The sequence below is a fragment of the Pseudophryne corroboree genome, chromosome 5 (assembly GCF_028390025.1).
Source record: "Pseudophryne corroboree isolate aPseCor3 chromosome 5, aPseCor3.hap2, whole genome shotgun sequence".
NCBI classification, from domain to species: Eukaryota; Metazoa; Chordata; class Amphibia; order Anura; family Myobatrachidae; genus Pseudophryne; species Pseudophryne corroboree.
The window spans coordinates 135447661-135460685 of NC_086448.1; the positions used below are offsets into that span (position 1 = coordinate 135447661).

General features: G+C 45.1%; 1 protein-coding gene across 3 annotated transcripts in view; it reads left to right on the top strand.

Moving 5' to 3' along the window:
* HDAC9 (histone deacetylase 9) overlaps nucleotides 1–13025 on the top strand; it is a 1168275-nt gene that overhangs the window by 710387 nt on the left and 444863 nt on the right. The window contains exon 1 of one of the 3 annotated variants that reach the window (XM_063921748.1): nucleotides 8544–8624. The exons of 1 other annotated variant lie outside the window; for it this stretch is intronic. The gene's annotated coding sequence lies outside the window, so the exon portion shown is untranslated. Of the gene's footprint in view, nucleotides 1–8543; nucleotides 8625–13025 lie in introns of those variants that run through there. One more of the 3 variants, XM_063921746.1, reaches the window with a different exon arrangement.

The following is a 13025-nucleotide window of genomic DNA, read 5'->3' on the forward strand; positions in this document are numbered from 1 at the left end:
GAGGAGGGAGGTGGTGATGCGCTCTCTAATTTTTTTGGTGCCCGGAGCTTGCGCTCCACCGGAACCACCCTCGCTACACCCCTGCTTAGACCACCTGAATGAACTTCCCTGATTCATTTAAGCCACTAGCCAAATACTTCTGCTCTTGCTAAATCATTTGTTCCACTCTACTGTTAGTTTTGATTTGCACTAATGTTCAAGCCAACACTTCTGATGTCACTTCCCCTTTCCTTCTATGTAATCTGGAAAGTCTTTTGTGTATATGAATATTTTAATTTACACAGTGATTATCAAGTTTATATATGGCTCAAACTGGGATGGCCATCAGTTGGTTAATGAGCGATGGTATCATTGGTGGTTAACATTTATAGTGTGAAATCATTGACGGGGAGGGGGATCATCAATGGTTTATCCCACCGATGGTCATCCCTGCTCTGTTTCTCACCATGTCACAGGGAACCTAATCAGATGGGTCCTAACATTCCTAATAACGACATATTCGTTGGGATGTAATGGGGTGCGAGTTTGTTCAAATGTGCGAGTTTAGTGCTAAACTCGCACATTTTGAAAACTTGACCAATGCAATAGGGTGCGGGAACATGCAAACTCGCACGTTTCCTGCTTTCCCAGAAATTTCAATGGCAAAATGTTTTGCCAGTGCAGACATACATGTCGGGCAATGTAATAGGGTGCAAAAACACAGGGGAAAAATTCAGTAGGGGTCCCCTGTATTTTTACAATCAGTACTGGGCTCTTGGACCTGTCCTGGTTCCAATAATATGGGGGGGATGGGGGCGGGAGACGTAGGGTTATTTTAGGAACCAGCACCGGGCTCCACTAGTAAAATACTGCTCACAAATAAATGCTAAACTTACAAATTTGTTTACAGTGGGGCATCGGTTTACTTGCGCCTCCTCCCCGACCAGTGCCATCTTCCCAGTGATATTATGGAAGATGACGCAGTGCCAGAGTCTTTGTTTTAACTGTGTTGCACCATCTTCCTGAATTGGGCCCCTCCATTAAGCCCAGGTCTGAGTAATTAGTAATCACTACGCTCCCCCCCCCCCCTTCCCTGCCCCAGTGGTAAACAGAAGTCTAGTGTGAGTATCCATAGTTGCACAGATTTCTGCAACTGCACTACCCCAGCCTTCCATCCACTAGGACAGCTGTCATCGCTATAATTAATTAGTACCCAGTATTATGGTGTAACTCCGGCTACACATCAGCAAAACGCACAGGAGATGATTATCGGACTTGTGTCACCCAGTTGCCGCCCAGAATCGCCCAGTGATACACAAAGTTTACATTCGCTGTGACGCATAAGCAATCTGCAATAAAAAGGCTAGGTACACCTGCATTGCATGTGATGCAGAATCAGGGACATAGGCCCTCATTCCGAGTCGTTCGCTCGGTAATTTTCTTCGCATCGCAGCGTTTTTCTGCTTAGTACGCATGCGCAATGTTCGCACTGCGACTGCGCCAAGTAATTTTGCTATGAAGATAGTTTTTTTACTCACGGCTTTTTCTTCGCTCCGGCGAACGTAATGTGATTGACAGGAAATGGGTGTTACTGGGCGGAAACACGGCGTTTTATGGGCGTGTGGATGAAAACGCTACCGTTTCCGGAAAAAACGCAGGAGTGTCTGGAGAAACGGAGGAGTGTCTGGGCGAACGCTGGGTGTGTTTGTGACGTCAAACCAGGAACGACAAGCACTGAACTGATCGCAGATGCCGAGTAAGTCTGAAGCTACTCTGAAACTGCTAAGTAGTTTGTAATCGCAATATTGCGAATACATCGTTCGCAATTTTAAGAAGCTAAGATTCACTCCCAGTAGGCGGCGGCTTAGCGTGTGTAACTCTGCTAAAATCGCCTTTGCGAGCGAACAACTCGGAATGAGGGCCATAGGGCCTAATTCAGAGTTGATCGCAGCAGCAAATTTGTTAGCAGTTGGGCAAAACCATGCCCCTCATTCCGAGTCGTTCGCTCGGTAATTTTCATCGCATCGCAGTGAAATTCCGCTTAGTACGCATGCGCAATATTCGCACTGCGACTGCGCCAAGTAATTTTACAATGAAGATAGTATTTTTACTCACGGCTTTTTCTTCGCTCCGGCGAACGTAGTGTGATTGACAGGAAATGGGTGTTACTGGGCGGAAACACGGCGTTTTAGGGGCGTGTGGATAAAAACGCTACCGTTTCCGGAAAAAACGCAGGAGTGGCCGGAGAAACGGGGGAGTGTCTGGGCGAACGCTGGGTGTGTTTATGACGTCAAACCAGGAACGACAAGCACTGAACTGATCGCAGATGCCGAGTAAGTCTGAAGCTACTCTGAAACTGCTAAGTAGTTTGAAATCGCAATATTGCGAATACATCGGTCGCAATTTTAAGAAGCTAAGATACACTCCCAGTAGGCGTAGGCTTAGCGTGAGCAACTCTGCTAAATTCGCCTTGCGAGCGATCAACTCGGAATGAGGGCCCATGGCCCTCATTCCGAGTCATTCGCTCTGTAATTTTCTTCGCATCGCAGCGTTTTTCTGCTTAGTACGCATGTGCAATGTTCGCACTGCGACTGCGCCAAGTAATTTTGCTATGAAGATAGTTTTTTTACTCACGGCTTTTTCTTCGCTCCGGCGAACGTAATGTGATTGACAGGAAATGGGTGTTACTGGGCGGAAACACGGCGTTTTATGGGCGTGTGGATGAAAACGCTACCGTTTCCGGAAAAAACGCAGGAGTGGCTGGAGAAACGGAGGAGTGTCTGGGCGAACGCTGGGTGTGTTTGTGACGTCAAACCAGGAACGACAAGCACTGAACTGATCGCAGATGCCGAGTAAGTCTGAAGCTACTCTGAAACTGCTAAGTAGTTTGTAATCGCAATATTGCGAATACATCGTTCGCAATTTTAAGAAGCTAAGATTCACTCCCAGTAGGCGGCGGCTTAGCGTGTGTAACTCTGCTAAAATCGCCTTGCGAGCGAACAACTCGGAATGAGGGCCCATGTGCACTGCAGGGGGAGCAGATATAACACGTGCAGAGAGAGTTAGATTTGGGTGGCGTGTGTTCAAACTGAAATCTAACTTGCAGTGTTAGATTTGGGTGGGTTAGATTATTAAAAAATAAAGCAGCCAGTATTTACCCTGCACAGAAACAAAATAATCCACCCAACTCTAACTCTCTCTGCACGTTATATCTGCCCCCCCTGCAGTGCACATGGTTTTGCCCAATTGCTAACAAATGTGCTGCTGCGACCAACTCTGAATTACCCCCATAGTGTAAGACTGGAATGCACAGCTAACTCCATGTTGTTCTTAATATAACAAGATCATACCAGCCATACCATTATATAAACCATATCCATATGTGTATACAATATGTATTTTAAATTACATTTTCATTTAAAAAAAAAAAAAAGATTTCCCCAAGTGCATGAACCTGCCTGTGTGCAAAAATACAGCCACACACAGCGTGGTAACCAATATTTCCCCATTTTGCTAAACACAATGGAAGATCTGATGTTGCTTTGGCTGAAACAAAACAGACGACTAAATTGCTTTTGCAATTTAAGTATGACAAAACAAAACAATAACAGTAGATCCATAATTATCGAACATGAATCAAATCCCCTATGTTTTGTGTGGGTTTGCATTTATACAAAATGCTGATATTACACATACTTACTTGCCATTAATTGTTATTGGGAGGCATGTGCCAGCGGTGGAGCGTAGTCGGTTCTGCACCTGATGAAAGTGTAGCGAAATCTGAAATTTCCCTCCACCCACTTGTTCTTCCCTTATTAGCTATTCTGTATCACTCCATAAAACAAGCAAGCAAATTACTACATCTGTTAAATGAGCAGGATTGAACATGTCTTAGCATTACTATTCTTTTATACAAAGGAGCCAGCTTTCCAATTTCGGTAGTGATACAATTCCATGATTGTATTATAGTTCTTCAAACAAATGATATTGACTCTTGCATCTCGTCAGGAAGCTGAAGGTCACCATAGACGTCAGCTAGTTAGGTTTTGCAAACAAAAGGGACAGGCTATGTTGTGAATGGAAATGGGAAGCATTACCATATGATAAATGCCACGCTCAGGCAGCATGTATGAAGTTAAGGGAGACGCATTAACGCTGACAATGTTATGTTTTGTAATTGTTTTGGTAATTACTACATGCAGTGTGCGGTGGTTAAGCCATACTGATAACTGTTACTCATTATCACTTTGGAATAGGAAATCAGGTTTTAAATAAAGAATTCCGTCCAGTAGGCACTTATTGTACTACTTTTCTATATTCATGAATGCATTTCACATACATACAGCTCATAAAGATAGACGAGTACAATCAAGGAAGATAATGACATATGAAAAGCATTTGGAAAAGAAAAGGAGATTGAATCACGTTCTCCATTTTTATTATTATGGTAATTTATTATGTCATATCTTTTAGTGCTTAGGAATAACGCTTGTATATGAATTATGCCATATGTCAGTATATATAAGTGACCTATATATTGTATGTAGCCTGTTTCTCTAGTAGCAGGGGCGTTTCAGGTCATCCAAGCATGAAAAACCTGCATCAGTCATCAGATTGCTTTATTTCTTCAATTATCTAGATAAACTGTTCAGTTTATGTATACTTTTTATACTCTACAACAATACAATTGTTTTTCAAAATTACCCTAACCTTTAAGATATTTTCAACACTGATCTACATGGTCACTGTGACACACCCTGGGAAGGCATCCAGGTGTCCGACCCAACCACCACTAGGAGCCTAGCATTCAGGAGTCTAATAAGATTTCCTGATAAGCTTATTCTTGGCCTCCTCTTCTCCCTATATAATTTGTCCCTGGGTGGGCTCATTGGCTGTTTTGGTCTCCTCCACTGACTGCTCACCATCACTCCTCTCTAGTGTCTCCAGCTGTCTCTTAATTTCCTCTTGGATGTCCCAGCGCTTTCTTAAACTTAACATGTCTAAAGCCGGGTACACACTGGAGCAACAGGCATTCGTTCCAACATTGGAATGAATGCCTGCCAGCCCAGAATGTGTGTACACACTGGATCAACTTTAATGAAGGACGGAATGATCATGTTTCATCCTTCATTAGCGTACTACAGGACGCTAGCAATATTGCTTGGTTTGATGTACACATTGAGCCATGTAGGTGCTATGTCTTTACGAAACAGCATATCATGCCAACATCACTCCAGTGTATACCCAGCTTTAGACTGAGTAAGACTGAACTCATCATCTTCCTACTCTGCCATGTCCCCTCATCTCTCTCCTTCTCTCTATCTATATTCACAATATCACCATTTCTTTCTCTCCCGCAGGTCTGTGGTCTGGGAGTTGTCCACGGCTCTACCCTCTCTTTCAAACCCCATATTCCTGCCCTTGGCTCTGTGCTATCTCCAGGGAAACTTCCTTAACCTTGAGAAAACAAATACCCTAGTTAACCCTCCTCAACTTACAGGTCATCTCTCGACCATACTACAGTATCATCTTCTCTGGCCTGGCTGTTCTCCACTCCAGTGTTCCCTAAACACTGCTGCTTGGTTCATCTTTCTCTCCAACCACTAAACATCTATCTTCCCTCTATGCCAGGCTCCCATTTCTCTGCAGAGTCCAATTCAAGCTCCTTACACTCACCTAAAAAGTTCTCACCCATTCCTCTCTCCTTACATCTCTAACCTCCACACTTCCGCTTGCCCACTTCACTCTATGACTGCCAACTCTCTTCCTGAATACGTCTTCCCATTCCCACCTCCAGCTCTCATCCTACTCAGCTCCTTTTTTTTGAACACTGATTTGCCCCTCTGTGTCACCCACACGTGTATGAAACTCTACAATAGAATGTAAACTGTCACAAACAGGGCCCCCTTTACCCATATACTCTTCCTATACTTACTTATACCATAATCACATCCACTTGTAATATTGCGCTGCACCTGTCAGCTGCACTCCTCACCAAGGGTACAGTTTCACTGCTGACATTGTGGTTATGATGTATGTATAAATGTGTACTTACTAACAGCCATATATACATTATTTTGTATCATGCTATTGTTTGTTTGTATTATACCTAAAAGACAATCCAATACCTACCATAAATTTATATTAAGATTAAAATCACCATGGATTTCTGCGACCATATTAATACAGGCATTGGTATTTTTATAGCAAATGCCCTTCGCTGTGCTGCCGCCCAGATCTGAATATCTCATGTCTTAGGTTGCTTAATTATAGACACCCCCCTTTCTATGATAAAGAACAAATGCATGCAATGTAGTATACCACTGTAGATGAAGTTGAAGGCGAGTAGTTGATACCACATCCCACACTATGGGCCCGAGTCAGATATGTGCGCAAAGGACGCCACAGCTGCAATTCAGTACCCAACAGCTGTGCGAAAACATGCAAATGTCACAACTGCCCACTGGAGGCGTCTGAGATCTGCCGCTTGTGTATGAAAATGCAACCATTGGACGCACATCAGTCAATAATCGAAAGACATCGTCCATCAGAAGACGCCATAGCCCCGAAACGTTCATGACACGCAAGCATTTGAATTACCACTACCCCGTTACCTAACTTAAAGACTGACTACCTGTCAATCACTTTGCAAATAAATCCTCACTATGACTTCTGTCGCAAGACCATCGCAGCACATGTGCAGTGCAACTTATACGCATGCCCAGTAACGAAAAAAAATAATTGGTCCACTACATACAACGCTGAATCATGCTCTATGCTTCCATAAAGATTTGATCCAGAACAACATTTTCCTGCGTTTTAAGCAGCATGCACAAAGATTTTTTAAACTATATGGGCGGAGGTGATCTCGGGTGCCATTATATTCCGCCCCTTTGTTTTTAATAATCAAATTCAGAAACTAAAAATTGTATAACACAAAGCTGTTTACAGAATAGTTTATATACAATTTACCGGAGATTCTGAGCATGTACAGAAATGTAGCTGCTTATTATGAATGTTCACCCTATTTTTAGAGCTATATTAAAGTTGATCAAAATGATCAAAGCTGACTGATGACACGTCAGCACAATCTCCTTGGTTGCATGACATTATTTTAGATTGTTAATGGACACACAAATAATGATGATTCACTGAATTAGCATTAACTTTTATTTCAAAAATATATATTTGTGGGTACCTTCAGACACAACAGCCATTGTTTTGTGCACTGTGTTCTAGATCCAGGTTGGATTATGGTCTTGGTAAAGAGGCGTAACGTGACACTTTTCCCTCACCGATGTGTATGCTGCTGCTGCTGTGGATTGGCTAAAAAAAAAAAAAAAAAGAGGAAAGCCACTCCCACTGCAAACTACGAGAAGCGGTAGATGGCAGAACTGAAATACTCTGTGTTGCTGTTAGTATTCTAAAACAGTGGTTAGTTAGAGTTTGCTCTTTCCATTCCCACTTCATCCCTTTCTTGTCTTTCTAATCACTTTTCAAAATGAAACACTTTAGGTGCTCTGATCTTCCAACGCAACTAAAACTTGACTAATATTGAAGGTAGGAATGAAGGTAAGAAAATTACTTTCTTGACGGGGGCACAAACCCACTATTACATATAAAACTTAGCTTTTAATAAATAACGTCAAATAAGGGGTTATCATTTCCCTACAAAACCGACAAATACATACTACACTCAGATAAATGCATAGACATAATAAACATAGTAAAATGGTGATGTACACAGATGTTTATAAAGAGAATTAACCAGAAGGTTGAAAATAATATTCTACTGGTTATGAGTGCACACGCCAAGCGCAAGATACAGGGCCCCTGGCCACAGTCATACAACCGCTAATATGGCTAGGTATAGTATTTATTAGCTCAAAAGTGTGACCCAGTCTGATTGATACCAATCAGACTGGGTCAATTTTATGCATAAATTCATAGGGTGGGAAAATTAATATAATATTTGTAGATGAATTCCTAAATTAATATGAAATTCAGCACCAAGGTGATAGTCGCCCTCTTAAGTGGACACAATATGATAATTCAGCCTACTAATATGCATATGACTGCCACAGATATCTGCATATTCATGTAGTGTGTGTACCCATACAATATTATTATGACCACCTCTTACATTCGACATCGGCAGCGAGTAGCACATAAAGGGGTAAATGTATGAAGCAGTGATAAGAGAGGAGAAGTGAGCCAGTGGAGAAGTTGCCCATGGCAACCAATCAGCTGCTCTGTATAATTTTATAGTATGCAAATTATAAATGTTACTTCAATGCTGATTGAATGCCATGGGCAACTTCTCCACTGGCTCACTTCTCCACTCTTATCACTTCATACATTTACCCAAAAGTACATCACGTGTCGTGCGCTGGCTTGGTGGGTATATAAGGGGTGTGCGTCTGCGCACATATCACTCGTTGCTGCCATGGGTAAAAAGGGCGATTTATCAGAGTTGCAAAAAGGGATGATTGTCGGCTTTTGGGTCAAGGGTGGCAGTATTGTGACCTGTTTATGTGCTGCTGTGGTGAAGGTGTATTGTGACTGGACAAACGGCAACAACGTGAATAACCGACGAGGAAACTGCCACGTGCCACTGATGTGAGAGGTGAACGCCGGCTACGAAGGTGAGTGAGGGCCGACCAACACACTACAGTGGAGCAGCTTACCGTCAGAATGAACCTGGGGGCTACCAGATGTGTGTCTAAAATGACAGTTCAACCCATCTAGCTGCTGTCTGTGCTGCGCACAATAGTTACTCTGGCTATTAGCTGGTGGCCATTATAATGTGACTCGACCGTGTAGTTCCAGGCATGCAATGTGGGAACAATTACAGCTGATCTGTGTTCAACTCTCCATGTTTAGGACTTTCCAACATCACAAGTGTGAACTCCATTTCTGAAGTTGTCACAAACTTCTTGTTTTTTTGGAAAGGGATGAGCACTCTGACTCACAAATGACTGCAGAACCCTCCTACAAATTACTGGCTGAGTAACTGTAAAGTCACACATCTGTTATGCTTCAATTACATATCATTATGCCTTTTAACCAGTGGTGCAATTATGCGGGTACGCTCCGGTACGGAGTACCCTTAAGAAATTGGCAGCAGATACGCAGTACCACCCACCACACACTGTACCCATGACAGCCATTACCACAATTATAACGTCACTGAGCAACAAGACCATGGTGCTTGACAGTATGACGGAGCCTCCCACTTTGTCAGGGTTACTGGGAGCACGAAGGTGACATCATGATGTCACTTCATGCTTCCTCCTCTGGCGGCCGTGGCTTGTGTGAACAGCGGAGCCTGGGTGCACTTTCCCATGGCGTCCCTTGCTGGGTGCAACAGTGCAGCTGTTTCCCTTAACTCTGCTCCTGTGATGCATCGGCACTGAGTGGCTTTTGTTCTTTACAGGCTGGGCTGCTGGGCATGTCTCTGGTTACACTGTGTGGGGTAATTAATTTCTAATATAATGTGGACACTAGCATATATTTCTATTTTCTCTTACGTCCTAGAGGATGCTGGGGACTCCGTAAGGACCATGGGGTATAGACGAGCTCCGCAGGAGATATGGGCACTATAAAGAACTTTAGAATGGGTGTGCACTGGCTCCTCCCTCTATGCCCCTCCTCCAGACCTCAGTTAGATCCTGTGCCCAGAGGAGATTGGGTGCATTACAGGGGAGCTCTCCTGAGTTTCTCTGATAAAGAATTTTGTTAGGTTTTTTATTTTCAGGGAGCCCTGCTGGCAACAGGCTCCCTGCATCGTGGGACTGAGGAGAGAGAAGGAGACCTACTTAAGTGATAGGCTCTGCTTCTTAGGCTACTGGACACCATTAGCTCCAGAGAAAGTCGGAACGCAGGTCTCCCCTCGCTGTTCGTCCCAGAGCCGCGCCGCCGTCCTCCTCGCAGAGCCAGAAGATAGAAGCCGGGTGAGTATAAGAAGAAAAGAAGACTTCAAGGCGGCAGAAGACTTCAGATCTTCACTGGCCATTGCTCCCACACACTACACACACTAGCGGGCACTGATGGGTGCAGGGCGCAGGGGGGGCGCCCTGGGCAGCAATAAAAACCTCTAAATCTGGCATTATAAGGTTAGACACTGCGGAGGCAGTAATTCTATAAATCCCCCGCCAGTTTTGTGATACTTTGAGCGGGACCGAAGCCCGCCGCTGGAGGGGGCGGAGCTTGGTCCCTCAGCACTAACCAGCGCCATTTTCTCCACAGAGATTGCAGAGAGGCTGTCTCCCCGGTCTCTGCCCTGCTGAACATGGTGACACAGGGCTGAAAAGAGGAGTGGGGGGACACTTGTAAGGCGCAGTGAGTGTATTAACACAGTGATTAAGATAAAAGCGCTATTATCTGGGAGATTATTTTCCAGTGTCAGTTGGCGCTGGGTGTGTGCTGGCATACTCTCTGTCTCTCCAAAGGGCCTTATTGGGGAACTGTATCCTTATAACTATATCCCTGTGTGTCTGGGGGTGTCAGTACGAGTGTGTCGGCATGTCTGATGCGGAAGGCTCAGCTAAGGAGGAGGTGGAGCAGATGATTGTGGTGTCTCCGTCGGCAATTCCGACTCATGATTGGATGGACATGTGGAATGTTTTAAATGCAAATGTGACCTTATTACATAAGAGATTGGACAAAGCAGAGTCCAGAGAAAAAGCTGGGAGTCAATCCACCGCTTCGACTGGGTCACCGGGCCCTTCTGGGTCTCAAAAACGTCCCCTATCCCAAATAGCAGACACTGATACCGACACGGATTCTGACTCCAGTGTCGACTACGATGATGCGAGGTTACACCCAAGGGTGGCCAAAAGTATTCATATGATTAGTGCAATAAAAGATGTTTTGCATATCACAGATGACCCCCTCGGTCCCTGACACGAGGGTGCACATGTATAAGGAAAAGAAACCTGAGGTAACCTTTCCCCCATCCCATGAGCTTAACGAGTTATTTGAAAAAGCTTGGGAAACTCCAGATAAAAAACTGCAGATTCCCAAAAGGATTCTTATGGCGTATCCTTTCCCTGCACAGGACAGGGTACGTTGGGAATCCTCACCCAGGGTGGACAAGGCTTTAACACGCCTGTCCAAGAAGGTGGCGCTACCGTCTCCGGACACGGCAGCCCTCAAGGATCCTGCTGATCGCAGACAGGAAACTACTTTAAAGTCTATTTATGCGCATACAGGTGCTTTGCTCAGACCGGCAATAGCGTCGGCATGGGTGTGTAGTGCAGTTGCAGCTTGGACAGATACCTTGTCAGCTGACCTTGATACCCTAGACAGGGATACCATTTTATTGACCTTAGGCCACATTAAAGACGCAGTCTTATATATGAGGGACGCTGCTAGGTTCGAGACCCAACACCATGGCGATTTCTGCTAGGCGAGCCCCGTGGACCCGCCAATGGACGGGTGATGCCGACTCAAAGAAGCATATGGAGGTTTTGCCATACAAAGGTGAAGTTTTATTTGGGGAAGGTCTCGCGGACCTGTTTGCCACAGCTACCGCGGGTAAATCTACCTTTTTGCCTTTTGTTCCCCCACAACAAAAGAAAACTCCACAATATCAGATGCAGTCCTTTCGGTCACATAAGTCCAGAAGAGGTCGGGGCTCATCTTTCTTCGCCAGAGGTAAGGGTAGAGGAAAGAGAGCACCTGCTCCAGCTAGTTCCCAGGAGCAAAAGTCCTCCCCGGCTTCTACTAAATCCACCACATGACACTGGGGCTCCACTGAGGGAGTCCGCACCGGTGGGGGCACGTCTTCGACTCTTCAGCCAGGTCTGGGTTCTGTCAGACGTGGCTCATTGGGCGATGGATATTGTATCCCAAGGCTACAAACTGGAATTCGAAGAGGTGCCCCAGCGCCGATTTTTCAAGTCGGCCTTGCCAGCTTCTTCCCCAGAGAGGGAAGTAGTGTTAGCTGCAATTCAGAAGCTGTGTCAACAGCAAGTGATTGTCAAGGTTCCCCTAGTCCAACAGGGGAAAGGGTACTATTCGACCCTGTTCGTGGTCCCGAAGCCGGATGGTTCGGTCAGACCCATTTTAAATCTAAAATCCCTAACCTGTACTTGAAAAAGTTCAAATTCAAGATGGAATCGCTCAGGGCTGTGATCTCCAGTCTGGAAGGGGGGATTTTATGGTGTCACTTGACATAAAGGATGCATACCTTCATGTCCCCATATATCCTCCTCATCAGGCATACCTGAGATTCGCTGTACAGGACTGTCATTACCAGTTTCAGACGTTGCCGTTTGGGCTTTCCACGGCCCCAAGGATTTTCACCAAGGTGATGGCGGAGATGATGGTGCTCCTGCGCAGACAGGGAGTCACAATTATCCCATACTTGGACGATCTCCTGATAAAAGCAGGATCGAGAGATCAATTGCAGAAGAGCGTGTCGCTCTCCCTGAGAGTGCTACAACAACACGGTTGGATTCTCAATCTGCCAAAGTTACAATTGATTCCAACGACTCGACTATCATTCCTAGGCATGATTCTGGACACGGAACAAAAGAGGGTTTTTCTCCTCATGGAAAAAGCCCAGGACCTCCAGAACATGGTCAGAGACTTGCTTAAACCAAAAAGAGTGTCTGTTCATCAATGCACTCGAGTTCTGGGGAAAATAGTGGCAGCCTACGAGGCCATCCCCTTCGGCAGGTTTCATGCAAGGACGTTTCAGTGGGAACTCCTGGACAAGTGGTCCGGGTCCCATCTACTAATACATCAGAAGATAAGCCTGTCCCCCTGGGCCAGGGTGTCTCTCCTGTGGTGGCTGCAAAGTGCTCACCTTCTAGAGGGTCGCAGGTTCGGCATTCAAGACTGGGTTCTGGTGACCATGGACGCGAGCCTCTGAGGATGGGGAGCAGTCACACAAGGAAGAAATTTTCAGGGGCTATGGTCAAGCTAGGAGGCTTGTCTATACATCAACGTACTGGAATTGAGGGCCATATACAACGGCCTATGTCAAGCAGAGAATCTTATTCGCGACCTACCGGTTCTGATTCAATCAGGCAACGTCA